The sequence below is a fragment of the Struthio camelus genome, chromosome Z, assembly GCF_040807025.1.
Source record: "Struthio camelus isolate bStrCam1 chromosome Z, bStrCam1.hap1, whole genome shotgun sequence".
In the NCBI taxonomy this organism is placed as follows: Eukaryota; Metazoa; Chordata; class Aves; order Struthioniformes; family Struthionidae; genus Struthio; species Struthio camelus.
In genome coordinates, this window is record NC_090982.1 from 40,788,513 (window position 1) to 40,803,871 (window position 15,359).

General features: G+C 38.0%; 1 protein-coding gene across 12 annotated transcripts in view; it reads right to left on the bottom strand.

The window, feature by feature from the left end:
- The window catches only part of LOC104150247 (zinc finger protein 474), a 51,803-nt gene that overhangs the window by 17,570 nt on the left and 18,874 nt on the right, over nucleotides 1–15,359 (bottom strand). For all 12 annotated transcript variants that reach the window (XM_068926942.1, XM_068926941.1, XM_068926945.1 and 9 more), the window contains 3 exons: nucleotides 14,111–14,184; nucleotides 10,781–10,936; nucleotides 10,606–10,687 (listed from right to left, as the gene is read on the bottom strand). The gene's annotated coding sequence lies outside the window, so the exon portion shown is untranslated. The remainder of the gene's footprint in view (nucleotides 1–10,605; nucleotides 10,688–10,780; nucleotides 10,937–14,110; nucleotides 14,185–15,359) is intronic.

Here is a 15,359-nt window from a genome sequence, read left to right on the forward strand (position 1 = left end):
AAATGATTTTTTCTTCTGTTTGGCAACTATGAAAACAGACTTTTAGGGACAGAAGTAAATGTTAGTTTTTACTTGTGTTAGTACACCACAGCCTAGTTAGTTCTGGGAGCGGAGGCTAAAATCTCTCCTGAGTCACCTACCAGTAAATGAATTGAGAGCTGTGTTCCAAACAGAGGCCAAATTCTTGAGCAACAGCTATTGAAGATGTGCTTTATTGATGGAAAAGATGAATAAGAAAGGAAGAGACAAACAGCTTGACTTACAAGTCCCACCTGTAACTTACAAGTTCTGCTTGTAAATGTAGCAAAACGTGCTGTGCCAAGGAAATGCAAGCATGGCAAAAATAGGACCTAAATTGCACAACTATGACATACTGTTTGTACTGTTATTTTTCAGAGTTGAGGGAAGCTTTAAAAGCTCTGTCTCTCAATATTCTTAGCTTTTAACTTAAAACTAACAAACAGGTATCATATTAATTGCTTAAATTATAATTGTTACTGCAGTGTTTGTAAATTCAAAGACATCTATAGGCCAAAAGAGAACTATTATCTGCCTTTGCCAATTTCAAACACAGACTGTGAATATCCTACCAGCTTTCAGTGACAATCCTGCTTTGCATCTGTATAGTCTTAAGTTGCTTTACATGTGCAAAGCATCAAAGACTAACTACAGAAGAGAAATTGGTAAGCAGAAAATAAATGACCTGCCCAAAGCTGAAGATGAAGATCTGAACCAAGTGTTTCCTTACATTAGTTCTATGCAGCAAACACTAAACCTATTAAAATAAATAGACTGAAAATGAATCATATAAACCTTATTTACGCTACATTAAAAAACCTTGTACCTTCACTGTGTTTAAAACTAGAAGACCTCAAAGCTTTTTACAAATATGAATGAATTGTGCTGTACAACACAGATGTGAAATAACTACTCTGCTTAACAAATGAAAGTGACTTATCCAAAGGCTTGTTGCACATGGTTAGACATGTCAAAAATAAAATCTTCATCTCTGACTCTTAGGCCTCAGCCAAAACCAGAAGATATTTCTCTTTTCTAGTGCATCCAGAATCTGGCCTGGGACCAACATATGACAGTGACCTTTTAATGCCTTTTTTGCAAGCTATTTTCTGAGTCATAGCTTTCGCTGTTTGTAAATTCAAGCTTGGGGAATTTTTACTTACAGGGTTTCTAAGGACTTACATCTTCACGCTTGGCACTATGGTGAAGGTGCCTTTGCCATGACTTAGAAAAACCTTACCAAAAAAGCAAATCAAAACAGAAACACTTCAGACAGGACTCAGGACATATTTTGCCCCAGACGTTTCAGCAGATCCTATTTCCTTCAAGCATTTCAGTTTTGCAATTTGCAGTCTGTCCCTATATATGAACAAGCTTGTGTTGTATCACATAAATGCTCCTTTATCGCAGAGACCAGGCTTTGTGCTGGTCTTCCCACTATCAGAAAATGAAGTTTAGACTGTAAGCACTTTAGAGTAGGGGTTATTGTTTTACAAGTACACAAAATAACTAGCAGGCTAGCTTTAGACATAAGTGAGCGGGTAGTTGCATAGGCAGGTGGCTGCCAGAGACAGCAAGGTCACCATTGTCTACTTTATCTATAAGAAACAGCTGATTGCTGCTTATTTTGCCACCAAAGATAGAGTCAAGGTGTAACAGCCACTGCTCTGGAGTAGCAGGTCTTTCTTTGATGTAAGAGGCCCCTGCCCTTATCAAAAATTCCAAACTTTATCTCAAGCCCTCCCCAAACTTTTGGGGGTTCTTTATGTACAAAACTTACCTATGCAGAAATGCCTCTGACCCATCTCAGATTACTCCACTGCCACTGATCAACCTGAATCTGCCCTGAATCTCCTCACTGCTCTTTCATCATGTCACTCTTTGGTCCTGCTCAGCAGCCATTTCTCCTTGTCCCTCCTATCTGAGCCACTTAACTACAACCACATGTTGAATTGCACTACATCCAAGGACGAAGACAAAATTTTGTCCATAACCTTGAGATGACAAACTTTGGCTATGCCACTGAGAAGCCTTGAGCTGGTTCTGTTCTCTCATTAGAGATGCTAGGTGATACCAAAAGAACATAGCTAACAGTGAAAAAGTGAGTTATCACCAGGTTTACATGATAGTCTTCATGCTGCCTGTCCTACAAAGCTGTTTAGTTTCCTGTAGTCACACTTTTAGCTTTAACATTCACCTGATTATATATTCCAGGGACATATGTGACACTTTCTCATTTTACAAAATCTCCTGTGAAGCTCAGATTTGCTTGTTCACAAATTGAACGATGGGAAGACCATCGGAGCCAGACTGTGATTTGTACTAGAACAATTCTCTGTGAAATATTAATTTTGTAGCTAGCTGGTAAAAATAAAATTCTTGAGGGATAATACATAACACCACAGTCTATTGAATGATATTGTAAAGGACACGGTTGTAACATCCTCTCATTTCTGAAGGTAGTGGATATTCACATACTGTTTGTCAGAAGATACACAAAACTTTATCATTGAAATTTTTATCTCAGATATCAAAAACCTTTTCTGTCCAATACCTGTACCGCGTATAATTGTGAAACATCCAGTGGAAATCATATTAAAACTAACAGTCAAAGCAGTTTGGACAGTAGCAATTAATAATACACAGACAGCTAGCTGGCTCCAGAGTGGTGCTGTCCTATTTTAAAGAAATAACTTTTGTCCCCACCAGTGAAGTCCCCGTAGTGCAAAATGCGTTTTCCCTTTACTCTTTGCTGTGTAGAAAATATCAGATAAGCTAGTCATACAACAAATCCAAAGGCCTCTTCCTTGTTTTAGAAGGTCTAAACTTTCTGACCTTGACCTTACAAAAGGCTGACCACTTCGCACCGCAGATTGCTGCTGCATGAATTTGCCAGTCTCAGCTAGTTAAGAGTACGTGATGCAGTTAGGCATGTGGTTCAACAGTTTGTAAAATTTAAATTCATTTGCAAACTAGCAGATAGGCTGCTCTACTGCAAGGTCTTTTCAAAGACTGGGAGAGTTTCCAAAGAGGGTGGCCTATCGGATGAATCCAAGTTGGGAAGTAGCCAAGCTCTTTAGGAGGATGAAGGGAATGGAGAGCCAGGGAAACATTAAAGGGTCATGAGGAGAGAGGAGATAAGGGTTACTGCAGGGTCACAGGAAGGGAGCATCAGAAAGTTCAAATACATTTCAGGGAACTTCTGACCTTTGCAAGAGGCTGCACTGCTAGCTACATGTCCCATTTACTCATCTATGTCAGAAAGATACTTTCTGTTACCCGAGACCATTTTTAAAGCAACAGTGGACAAGAAACTGACTGCCACGTGAAGAATGTTAGGTGACTAAATCTATTAGTGTTAAGAATGAATCAGTCAATAAAAGATGCTATAAACAACCTATTAACAATATAACCTATTGTTAGATTTCCAAGCTTGCTGTTATAAATACTTCATAACAGAATTATGCTTCCTTGTGGGGATTACACCATTTGGTCTACATTTATTCCTGCCAAGTTGACCGTTATTATTTGGAAAGTTCCTATAAATTCAGTGTGAAATGAAAATGCATATGAGCAGTTCAAACCCTCTTTTCTCAAGTTCAGTGATAAAGGCACGGAAATAAGTTAGGATTGGGATTTAACATTTTGTTTAAAAACATTATAAAACTTTGGGTTTTTTTTTTCTTTTAAAAATGTTATATGTTATTTAATAAAGTGAGAAGACAGAATTGGTCATTGTATACAGCTATTGGGAAATATTCGTCTCCTCTGCAGTTCCACTGAATGCAATACTAAAAAAAAAAACAAAAAGAAAAAAGAAAAAAGAAAAACCATGAATTGCAATGACAGGGCATTTACAAATAATGGATTCAATTTAATTTAAAGCAGCTGAAATACAATGGCTTGTTTAGCATCAGGCTGAGAGTTTCACTTTACCCAAAATAGAACAGAATCAGAAGACTGCTAGTAGTTCAGTAGTTCTCTTCTTGTCCAGAAAGGAGAACAGGAACTCTTGTACACTTTATTTTTAAGCTTACCCCATGCAAAAATTGCAACAATGGCATTATTACCCAGGCTTTAGTAACATTGTCTTCTTCTAGCAGCCATGTGCGAGTCAACCTATAGGTGCAAGTTTCTTCCTTCAAATGGCCTTCTTTGTGTCTTCTTTCATGTCAGTGTTGGAACTTGGAAACAAAGTTGACACATACGTTTCCTATTTCCTGTATGCAGCTCTTCCTGAAGAGCGACCCTTTCTGTTTCTCATCTCTCTTGATTCTCTCATGCAAACAATTCCTCAAAACCCATTATCGGGTCATTTTGCAAGCCTAGATTCCTTGAATGAACTGAACAAAACGTACTTGCGCTAGCTGGGGGATTAAATTGTTTGCTGTTGCTGTTTCCAACAAATCCTCAACACTACTGCTTTTGACTTAGCAAGAATTCCACATGGAGGCTTCTTGATTGAAAAAAAACAGAGCTTACCTTGTAGAAGAACACATTGCATGAAGCCTCCTGCTGCTAGAACACAAATGTGCTTATTCAATGGGCAAAATACAGAATTGGTTGTGAAAATCTGGGGAATCTGTTTATATACAGCCTACGAATGCTGGCATCGCAGCCTGTTCATGTGAAGCTGTGTCAAGACTGTAAATTCCATTTTAAGTATGTGGCTGGGTTGCATTCTCTGTTCCCCTTTGCCTCCATAGAAAGGGACAGGACAAATCCTTACAATAAACACACGCAGAGCTAAAAAACACAGGTCACAGAGCTTTCAAGCTTATACTGCTCAAAGAAGCAGCCATTGCGTATCCTTGACTCCCTGTAAAGGCAAAGCCAATCTTCAATTCTGAGCACAGAAGAAAGGACCATAAATAAGTTATACAAATAGTGGGAACACCCACTTCCCTTACTATTTGATAAACCTATGAAAGAGATTCATAAAATGTACTTCCTTGAGATGGCAGTGGCTTAACCTCCAGGCAGCTCTTTGGAGAGCTCCTCTATACTTGCAGAGGGCTTACAGAATCAGCAGTCTCATAAATGAGGTACAGGAATGTCTGTGTGGGTTGCTCTGCTAAGGGAGTGTATGAAAGGCCACACAGATACACTACATGAAGGGGGAGCATATGGCTCCAAAATGGTGGCACCCAAATACAATAGCCTGGTGAAAAGTCCAGCTACAGATCTGTCTGTCGTGTCATAAACGAATAAACTAATATTAGCTTACAAGAGAGATACTGGTTAATCCACCATCTTGGATTCAAGAGTTCCTGGATACGTCAGCCATTATTTATGCAAATACCTACTGCACTGTAAGACGGCCTTCCCTTTGTTTCCCTTCAACACTACATTTGAGCTTGTCTACTCACTCTGTCTCTTCATTACCCAGTGCTTAAAGTCGTAAGTTCTCCACCTGTGACATCACAGTTACTGCTGTGGGGATCAATCCATAAAGGTGACTTATTTAAACTGAACTAAGCTCACAAGTATTCTGAAAGAAAAATTATTTCACTTAGTTACACCTATTTTCATTGTTGCAGAAATTAAAAATGTATCAAAGAATTTTAAATGAGAAACAACGAGCAACAGTTAATTGCACTACAATAGTGGCTAGAGATCCTGGTTTCTCAGTCTGGGCTGGACTACATAAAAATACAAAGGAGAACAACTCAGTCTAAGTGGACAAAAAAGACAGCGGGTAGAGAGAAAAAAAAGAAAAGAGAGATGAAGTGATCTGCTCAACAGAATGCACCTAGTCAGGAAGAGAAGAAAATGCATATAAGTTTTCTGACATCCAGTTGAGTGCCCCAATACCAAATCAGTCTGGTCCCAGGGTTTTCAAAGGCTGATCTCTAACTTTATAAAATGATTTTCGTTATGTTTACGTACGAAAGAGGCGTCAGAATGGACCAAACTTATGTCTTGTTTTGAGCCTTGCTTCAGGCTCCGTTTCCAAATAAAATGTTTTCTATGAGGCTTCCCATTATTCTTCAAGGGAAATCAAATGAAATTAAATGAATATCTCAAGCAGTATTTTTTCTTGTGCTAAATGTTGTTTTGAATTGCTCAGTTATAAATCATTTTAGAAATCTGTTAGGACAAAATACTTAATCATAAATTGGACAAAAATATTGGACAATTTACAGTATCTTACTGCTGGATCTGTTTTTCACTGAAAGATAAAAGGAAAAAATATTTTTATGTTTCCAACAATACTTTTAGCAAATTAACCACATATTAAAATCCTCACATTTTTTCAGCTCAGCGCACTGCATTTTCTCCAGAGCTCCTGGCTGGAGAAGTCTCTTCTCATTAGTATTAGAGACTAATTTGCTCCTTTAGTGATATGAAAAGAATAAACTATTATTTGATTAAACCTTAAGAAAGACCACTGAGATGTAGGAAATCCACAGGTGTCAGTTTGCTTTACCGTGTCAGAGGTGAGCAAAACCCATGTTTTTAAGCACTTCCTATCTCAAGAAGCTCTAAACACTCAAATATTGGCATGTACATGCACTTCTGGCAGCTGCAAGGCCCTGTAAGGCTCTAAACTGTAACATCACAGCAGCCTGGCTTAAATGTCTTATGAGTAATGCACACTCAGAAACATCCAAATATGAAGCTTGTTCCACCAGAGGATCAGTTGCACATATAGCAGCAACATCTCCCCAGTACATATCCACCTGCAGCCTAGAGGTTGGTGGTTACAACCATTAAACCTTCATTAAACATGGATGCAGTCAGCTGAGGACAAGGCAAGCATACTTGAAAATAAAGGGTTTAAAAGGCTAAAAACTCACTGCTTCCTGATGAATACAAACAGGCTAGAACAGACTTGGAGTTTTCTAATAAACATTATTCCCACTGGTAGGTGTTTATTTTTCAAAACTAAAACTTTCTTCAAAAAATGTATCTGCATCAATTATAAGAGAGTAAGAGAGAAAACATAAAGACGCATGTGCACAAAGGCTCATTAGAAAGCAAGTGAAGTAAAATCTATAGCCCTGAGGTTTCTATACGTTTTTTTATGGCAAACTTAAGGTGTTTATAATGGGACAACCAACCTAGTTAAAGGTTCCTGTAATCTTCCGCTGACCTACTTTAAGTGCCTATGTCTGTCTTTGGATCTGAGTCACTTCCTATCTAAAACTTTATGGGCCAATGCAAAATTCACTGAAGCCAATAGAAGTCATTGTATATTTGGCTTTTGAGACAACCGCACATATAATTACACAGTATACTTAAGTTCGTGATGGTCTTGCCAGAGAAAGGTGGAGACTGGTGCTAGTGAACCAGCAGTTCTCTCCATTACTTTGGCCTCCTCTGCCCAAATGTAAGAATTCCTTTGATTTGAAAGAAAATTTAACCCCCTCTGAGGGAATTACGACTACCGCTAGTTAAAATATAAGTAAAACGTTAAATATTTTCAGGTTAAAGAAAGTGCAATTTTTCAGTAATTTCAAAATTCTGGACCAGCTCCAACAATGCCATTCTCTTCAACCTTCATTTATGTTCTAGAAACAAGGTTCTTGCTTTGCATAAGTAAAGATAAATGCCATTTTTTTCTATTTCTGTTTTTGTGTGTATGAGGAAGTAAGGAAAGCTGTTTATTTGAGCTGAGCTGACTCCTGAATTCCCAAGTTTCTAGGAAACAGAATGCGTCTCTGAAAGATGCCATGTATTTATCCTTGCACCTATTTCCAAACAGTTCTTTACAGAAGGTACATTTTACTTAGCGATGCATGGTAAGCTTTCAGGATGAAGATTACCTTGTTTTTACTCAGATGCAATTATGTGATGAACTTGCCTCATTTTTTTTAAATCAATAATGTTCCCCTTCCTGCAAATGCCCATTTAGTCTTGTGCAAAAATGAGAGGAGAGGAATATATCAGCATAGATAGATTCCTAAATTGGTGACACTGAGGATATCAAGCACCACATTCTTAATGTCAATTGCTCCAGTAGAGCTGCGATATTTATCACTATATGAGTTGTAGAGAGCATACCAGCTATGTATCAAGTGATGAAGAGATTGAGTACGTTTCCCCTGCCTGCAGCAAAGGAGTGTGAGGGCAAGCTGCCACCAAGGCAAATGAGTTTACACAGCCCAAAGTGCACCACACGTACTTGCTACCTCAGGTGTCCCTGTTCAACACTTCCATTTCTGGGACTAACGTGTACAGAATCGGACTGGGAATGTCTGTGACTTTAAGGGTAAATATGCCTGCACAGTGGGCAATTTAGACAATAATTTCAGGAAAGGAGAGTGATCATTTAAAGAAAAAAAAATAAATGGATAGATCCATGCGTAATCAGACATGAGTCTATTTGATTCAAGACACAGCAGACAGGCACCTCAGTTTGTATAAACTAGATAGTGAAAATCAACAGAACAATAACGATTTACATCTGCTGAGAGCTTGACGCTAATAGGTAAGAGTGATTCAGTGAAGAAATGACATTTTTCTCAATAACCTGAATTACTACAGTTACATTACATAGGCTAAAAACAATCAGAAGGGATAAATGTTCTCATCTTTTGCGGCGTGAATCAACCCTAATCATTTTGCAATACAAAGAAACAGCTCCTGCTGATATATGACTCCATAAATAAGGTTTTTTGTACCTTTAGTACGAACAGGATATTCAGCTAGATAACCTTATCTACCATGGCAATTCCTAAGCTCACTAAGATATAGCAGTTATTAAAAATAATAGGAAAACTAAACAATAATGAGCAGAAAGTGAAGAGGAACAGAGAAGCGACATTGGGAACCTAGACAAGTACATGCAATTATCCAAAGTGGAAAATGGCTACAACAAAAAAACTAAGGATATCCTATTTCCTTTGTGAAATGTTGCTCATTCCTAACAAAAAAAAAAAAACATTAAATACTCATTTTCATATCTTACATGAATAATACAGCACATCCTATTATCTTGCAGAACATTCAGAATGAAGTGACACAAAAGGAAAATGTCCACCTGCTAAATCTCTTATTACAGAAAGCAGTACTGTAGAATAATACCAAAATATTCATTATATCCAGCAGACGGTCTGAGGGAATTACAGCACAAGGCTATGAGTGCAACGGGCAGAACCTTATTTATAAAGGGTCTTGCTGGTGATGAATCTTAAAAACATCATTCTTTTACATTATTGTTTTTCTCCTCCAGATTAGATGGTCAGTCTTTTTTAATCAGTGTGAGAGGCCCTGGCTGATAAACTTCATCAAATCTTAACTAGAACTGTTGCGCTCTGGTGATTTGATAATTTGTTACATTTAACAGTGGTCTTCTTCCCAATTTATCTTTGAAACTGTTACTCATGTATCTGTTTACACTGTCTTGTTTCCTGTTTTATAATTCTTCAGATACCAGGATCTTATCAAATTCCATAAGCCAATAGAAAAAACATACAGAGCAGAAGCCTGAAATAGCTACAGATGTTTTGGGTTAAATGAAGAAACATGCAAAAAAAAAGTAGGTCTAGGCTCTCTACTGCGTAACTGTAATTTCACCTGGTTAGAAATCAAGGCTTCGTATTGTAGATCAATAAAAATCAAGGAAATGGAAAAGTCAATTTAAAAAATTTAGCAATGAAGTCAATTATGTTAAACTAGAATTTGAACAATCATTCCACGAGCGTATCTTGAGAAGCAATGTTATATACATTAGCTTCAAGTTAAACTCGCTGGAAATTAAAACAAAGTATTCTCTTTCACTTGTGCTTTCCAAGTAAGATTTTTCTGCTTTCCAGGAATAGAACTGAATGAGGTCTTTCCTGTGATATGGGATAATCAGAATTATGTGCCAGGTAAGATGATCTTTTACACAGAGCAAGATTTCTAGCTTTCAGTATTCAAAATGGTTGTCCATTATGATTCTAATAGTACTTTTCTGCCTCTTAAAACACTCACATAAATGACGTCTATCAAGGAAAGGTATGTGGAATTAGGAAATTAGAACATCTGACCTGGTATATAACATTTACTCACATGCCATTTTTGCCATGCAGATCTCTACAGAGAGGAATTCCTGAAAATAAATGCATTGACCTTTCCATAAGCCTTTCTTACACTCCTAATACTACCAGCTGGCTGATCTGAAGGGAGCAAGTAACTCAAATCTTCACTCACCATCCTTTCTTCTCATTTATAATTAGGCCCATGAGATCTGCAGGAATCCTGTCTTTTGCTACTCAGGTGTCATGTACCGATGTAGCGGGAAGAGGACAGGATTAAGAGGATTTAATTATTTAATCTTTGTATTATCTTGGTTTGGAAGTGTTATCAGTATTATCACTTGAGTTTCACAAGGAAATCACGGTTCTGACAGATTATGTGATTTACCCAAGAGCACAATACAAAAACTGGAATTTGAACTCAAGTGCTCCCAGCTGCCCATGCCCTTTGACTACGCAGTAGAGTTTCTTTGACTTCTGGCCTGAAGAAAAATCACAATGCCTCTTTAACCCAATGATTTTCCTTTATTTTGACCCGAAAGATGGTCATAGGATAACTAAGATTCAATGCTTAGAAACAGAGAAAGGGTAAGCCTATTATTAACATTTTCCTAAGTATTACCTTTGCTTCAAAGAATGGATGAAACCCCTTACTTTCCTCGTGGTCCTGGCTTTTCTGATGTTGCGCTTTGAGCTGGTTTGCCCTTTATAGGAAAAGGCAAAGAGTAAAGTCAGGCGAATACACATGGAACAGATTTCCACCCCCATCCTGTAGGCAGAGCTTTTTTCGGCCTTACCTTTTTAACCAGCGCTTAATCCCCGCGGGCTGAGCCGCGGGCGCGGCGGTGGCCTAGCGGAGGCGCCGGGTGCCTGCCAGCCTGGGGAGAGCGAGCGTTTTCTGGTGCCATGGCAATGGACTCACCGCCTCTTGAGCAGCAGCGTTGCCCAGCAACCTGTCAACAAATGCAAATTTTGCAGGCTTCTCAGGCACGGATTGGCCAGTTTCATTGTTCGGTAACAGAAAAGGGGGAGGCGCTCTGGCCAGGCTCAGCCAATAAGAAGGAGCGTCAGGGAGGCTCCCAGGAGCCCGCTCTCTGCGGGCAGTGAGAAGGGGCTTTGCACCCCAAGATGAGAAGCGTTCAGCTGGAAGCGTCCCCAGTGGTGGGACTGCATCCATCACTAGGGGCTTCTCCCAAGCAGAGGCAAAGCGACAGGAGCTTGCGGGAAAGCTCAGCCAACAGCAAAGACTAAGCGCATAACGAACCCTAATGCCATCAATGTTTGAAAATTTCCCAAATTTAACTTTTGAAAGCTTGGTATTTTCCACAGAAAATAATTCTACAAAAATAATAATAAATAACTGCCACAAGAAACCACCCCAGGTGCTAACATTTGCAAGGTAGGTGTCCTCCTGACAGTGCTGAGTGCAAATCCATAGTGCTTCTTTCATTTTATCTCTTTCTACATTAAAAAACAAGCAAAAAACAACCCAAAGAGTCCTCAGTTACTGAAAACATGCACATACATAAGAGGCACGATTTACTTTGAGTCTGGGCAGCAACAACGTCTTATACTCTGCCAAGCAACAAACACCTACTGCAAACAGACTCTAGTACTAGCTTTGTACCGAAGCTGTGGGTGTGGAAATTCATGACCTATATTTTCATTGGTAAACATTAATTTGGTAAGGGGTATTCTATTGCACTTGAGGATAATGGTCAGCAACTGATAGTCTGTTACTAGCGCCATTTACAGTATATGCCTCTCCTTAGTTGACTGAATTTAAGTTTTGCAACGCTTAACGGCTGAAGGTGTGATACTCAAGCTGCTCACAAGAAGAAACCACGGAAATGTCAGGGCATGTTAAATTCTTGAAGAAGCTGTGCATTTCCAAGGCTGACATAACAAAGACACTCTGATATTCTGAATGGCAATTTGTAATTGATATTTTAAGTGATCATTAATAACTTCCTAATTTAATACAATGCAAATTATTTAACATATTTATGTCATAACATATTATATAAATGGTGCAACATTTAGATCAGAATCGATTTTAGTTATGGAGCTATATTTATTAGAAAAATGATAACTATATTAGAAGAGAATAGGAGAGTTACAGAATCAAAAGGCAGGCAATACTAAGATTAAGGCTGCCCTTTGCTTCACGGATCTAAGAGAAAAAACATAATCGGAAATGAAAATATGCTTCTGTCTTGTAAACACTTACACACAAGCTTAAATTCACTTATGTATCTCAGGAAAAGATAAAAATATTTTTCCCTTGTAAGATTTTAGGTTGGAACCTGTCAGTGGCAGACAGATAAGAATGTTGTTTCTACTTCAGCTCTCCCAGATAACATTTCAAATGTCTGGAAACAGCATGGGGATTATCCATCATATAAGATTATTAGGAAAAGGAAAAAGTATTTAGTTTCTTCCTCTGAAAAAAAAATAGAACTACCTTTAGATCATTAGAAATGATGAAGAAAATAAACATTACTTCAAAACCAATTTAAAAACTAAATTCTAAACAGAAATATTTCACATTGAGGTGATGGAATATATTTTATATTACAAGAAAAGTCAGTAACAGAATAATACTTGAATAAGTTAATATTAATATAAAATACAGCATATTTTTAAATAAATCTATTCACATCAACAACATATTAGAAACGAGTGACAGTGTTCCACCTGAATTCCAGGCTGGCATGTTATATATGCAGGTTTGTGTGTGAATTTAGATGTTTGGATACTTGAAGAACAAAAATGGACAACTCTGAAAAATGCTTATTTTACTACATATGCCATACACGTGGTATTCAAATATCTAAACTGAACAAATCAGTGTTGCACCAATATGAGTATACTGCTTCCATATATATGCTTGTATATTGGCATGATGCAGCCTGTTGCTACAGCTGCATGGTTCAGGTCTCTCTGCCACTTTAAATTGGATGGTACCAGTTTGCCTTTAATCTCTTTTGGCTTGTATCTTTTCATTACTCCATCATTCAACCCTTGCTGACTAGATATAATATAAACAAAACACACAGGAATTATTTTTACCTGAGGAAGAACAAGAAAAAGATCAGAGGCCAATTGATTTCCGCTGTACGTCTTCTTTGAAGCCAGACGACATGATATGATGAGCAAAAAGCTCCCTCGAATAGGCTTTATTATATGAAGTAATTTAAATTCCATGTACATACGTAATTGCTCAGAACTTATACAGGGAAGAATATAGTCTACTCGTTATTTTATTTTTCCTTATTACTTGATCAATAATAATGGCCTTAACATCTTCCAAACAGGGCATCCTGTAACATCAGGAAAGGTCATAAAGGAGAAATGACAAAATGTATGAAGTAACATTACTATCATTGACTATTTCTATGTCTACAGAAACCTATCCTAGGATATCCATGTATGTGAGAACTTCCCAAAGGTCTGAGACAAACATCAATAAAATATTTATATTTAAGCAGGACAGGAACAATCATAATAAACTTACTTAGTAAACATTTTTATAATCATCAGGCCTGCTAATAACTCTTTTGCTTCTGTTGCTCTATTTAGTATCTTGCAAAACTCTGGGTGGGATCCTATCTGAAGGTCAACTTGGCAGAAGCAGAGGAACAATAAACAAACTAAGAATATGAAAAATGCCTTAAAAAGCAGCTGAGCCGGGGAGAAGGTAAGAGGTCATCAGTTCCTAGGACTTCTTTATTTTTGTTGTTTACTGTAGCTCATTGGTACATGGAGAGAAAAATAAATGAGGGGAGTTTCATGTCATTATACATTATTTTTACTTTACAGCTTGCTTTTCCTAAAGTTCACAAGTGTTTGTAATAGGACTTCCCCATTACTGCTGTTTCTCTTCTGTTGTGTGTTGCACAGTAATGTTAGAGTCACATAAGACCTTCTTAATTACAACTTGCTTTGAGAACTGAAGATTTAAAACCTTGACTCTTCAGGCCATAAAATCAACCTATGTTTAATATGATTCAGTTGCTATGAAGCAATTAATTGGAGGATTAACGTATTCATTTTTTGACATTGCCTTCGTAGATAATGTCCTTTTACTCTACAGATTAGTACACAGACACTCCAAAAAAGCATACCTTCAAAGCATCTAAAAGGGTTTCAGGAACTGAATTATCCTCTGCTGGAAATGGAGTTGAAGAACTTTTATTTCCTGAGAAAGAGAAAGGTTACACTGAGGCTGAACGAACCTTGAGCCACTTTTCATTACCATTTCTAACGGACAGCCAGAAGACAGAAAAGATTATGTTGCAGCTAAAAACACAGTTCAAACATGTACAACCAGATTTCCCTTTGAAGCTGGAAGTCTTCCCAGGGAGATGGATATGGCTGCAGCTGAAGCAACAACAATTTTTCACACAGTGAAATACTACCACACATTCCAAGGTTGGAATACTAGCAAATTACGCAGCGTTAGTGACATTTCAGTGCTGTGACCACCTGAAAATACCTACTGCTTCTTTTCCCCAAAACATTTTAAATTCACATTTACGCTCCTATGGCATCTTTGACAGCTTCGCACACTGAAATGATATCACTCAGTAACACAAATTAAAAGGAGAAATATGAAATCTTTTGATCTAATACCATTAACAAGAGAACTTCTGAGATTGAGTTTTGAGACTCCAAAAGGTAATAAAGGGATGGAAAGAATTCTAGCGTTTGGCTAGAAAAGAACAGTCATAGTATTTAGAAGAAGCAACGGAAGAATAAATTATAGTGTGAAGATCATGAGATGATGAATTTTCTGGAAAAATATTTCCATGAAGAAGAATTTTAATTAAACCAAAGAACTTCTCTGTCTTGGCAAACAAAGGTAAAATGAGACACATTCATACACAAAAGTTTCCTATGAATGGGTGTCCATGCTCTAGCCATTAGTCATATAATGCTCAACCCACTACAATTTATATTGCCCTGGATAGTGTTCTAAGTTTATGCTCCCTCTTCTGGGCTGTTGTTGCAATACGTGGTAACCAAATTTATTGGCCTACCTTCCGAGAAGGCAGCTTGAGAGTCATCACTCATCACACACTAGAGCTCTCTGCTGTGAATTTCCTTACAGACTGCCAAGAACATCAGATGAATTGGATTTGCAGAAATCAGAACTCCTTGGCCTTCAGTTCAGGGCAGCCTGGTGTTCCTCTATACAGACCATACATCTCTTCCAACTCCCTCGGAGTGGTTGACTCACTGCAGCCTCATGCAGTCTGCCATTTCACTCGCTCTCTCACTTTCATAGCATCCCACATATGCAGCCACTGGTGCCAAAAAGCTGTCCCAAGAGCTGGAATCACCTTGTGCCCAGGGCAGCCTACTCAACCCTGC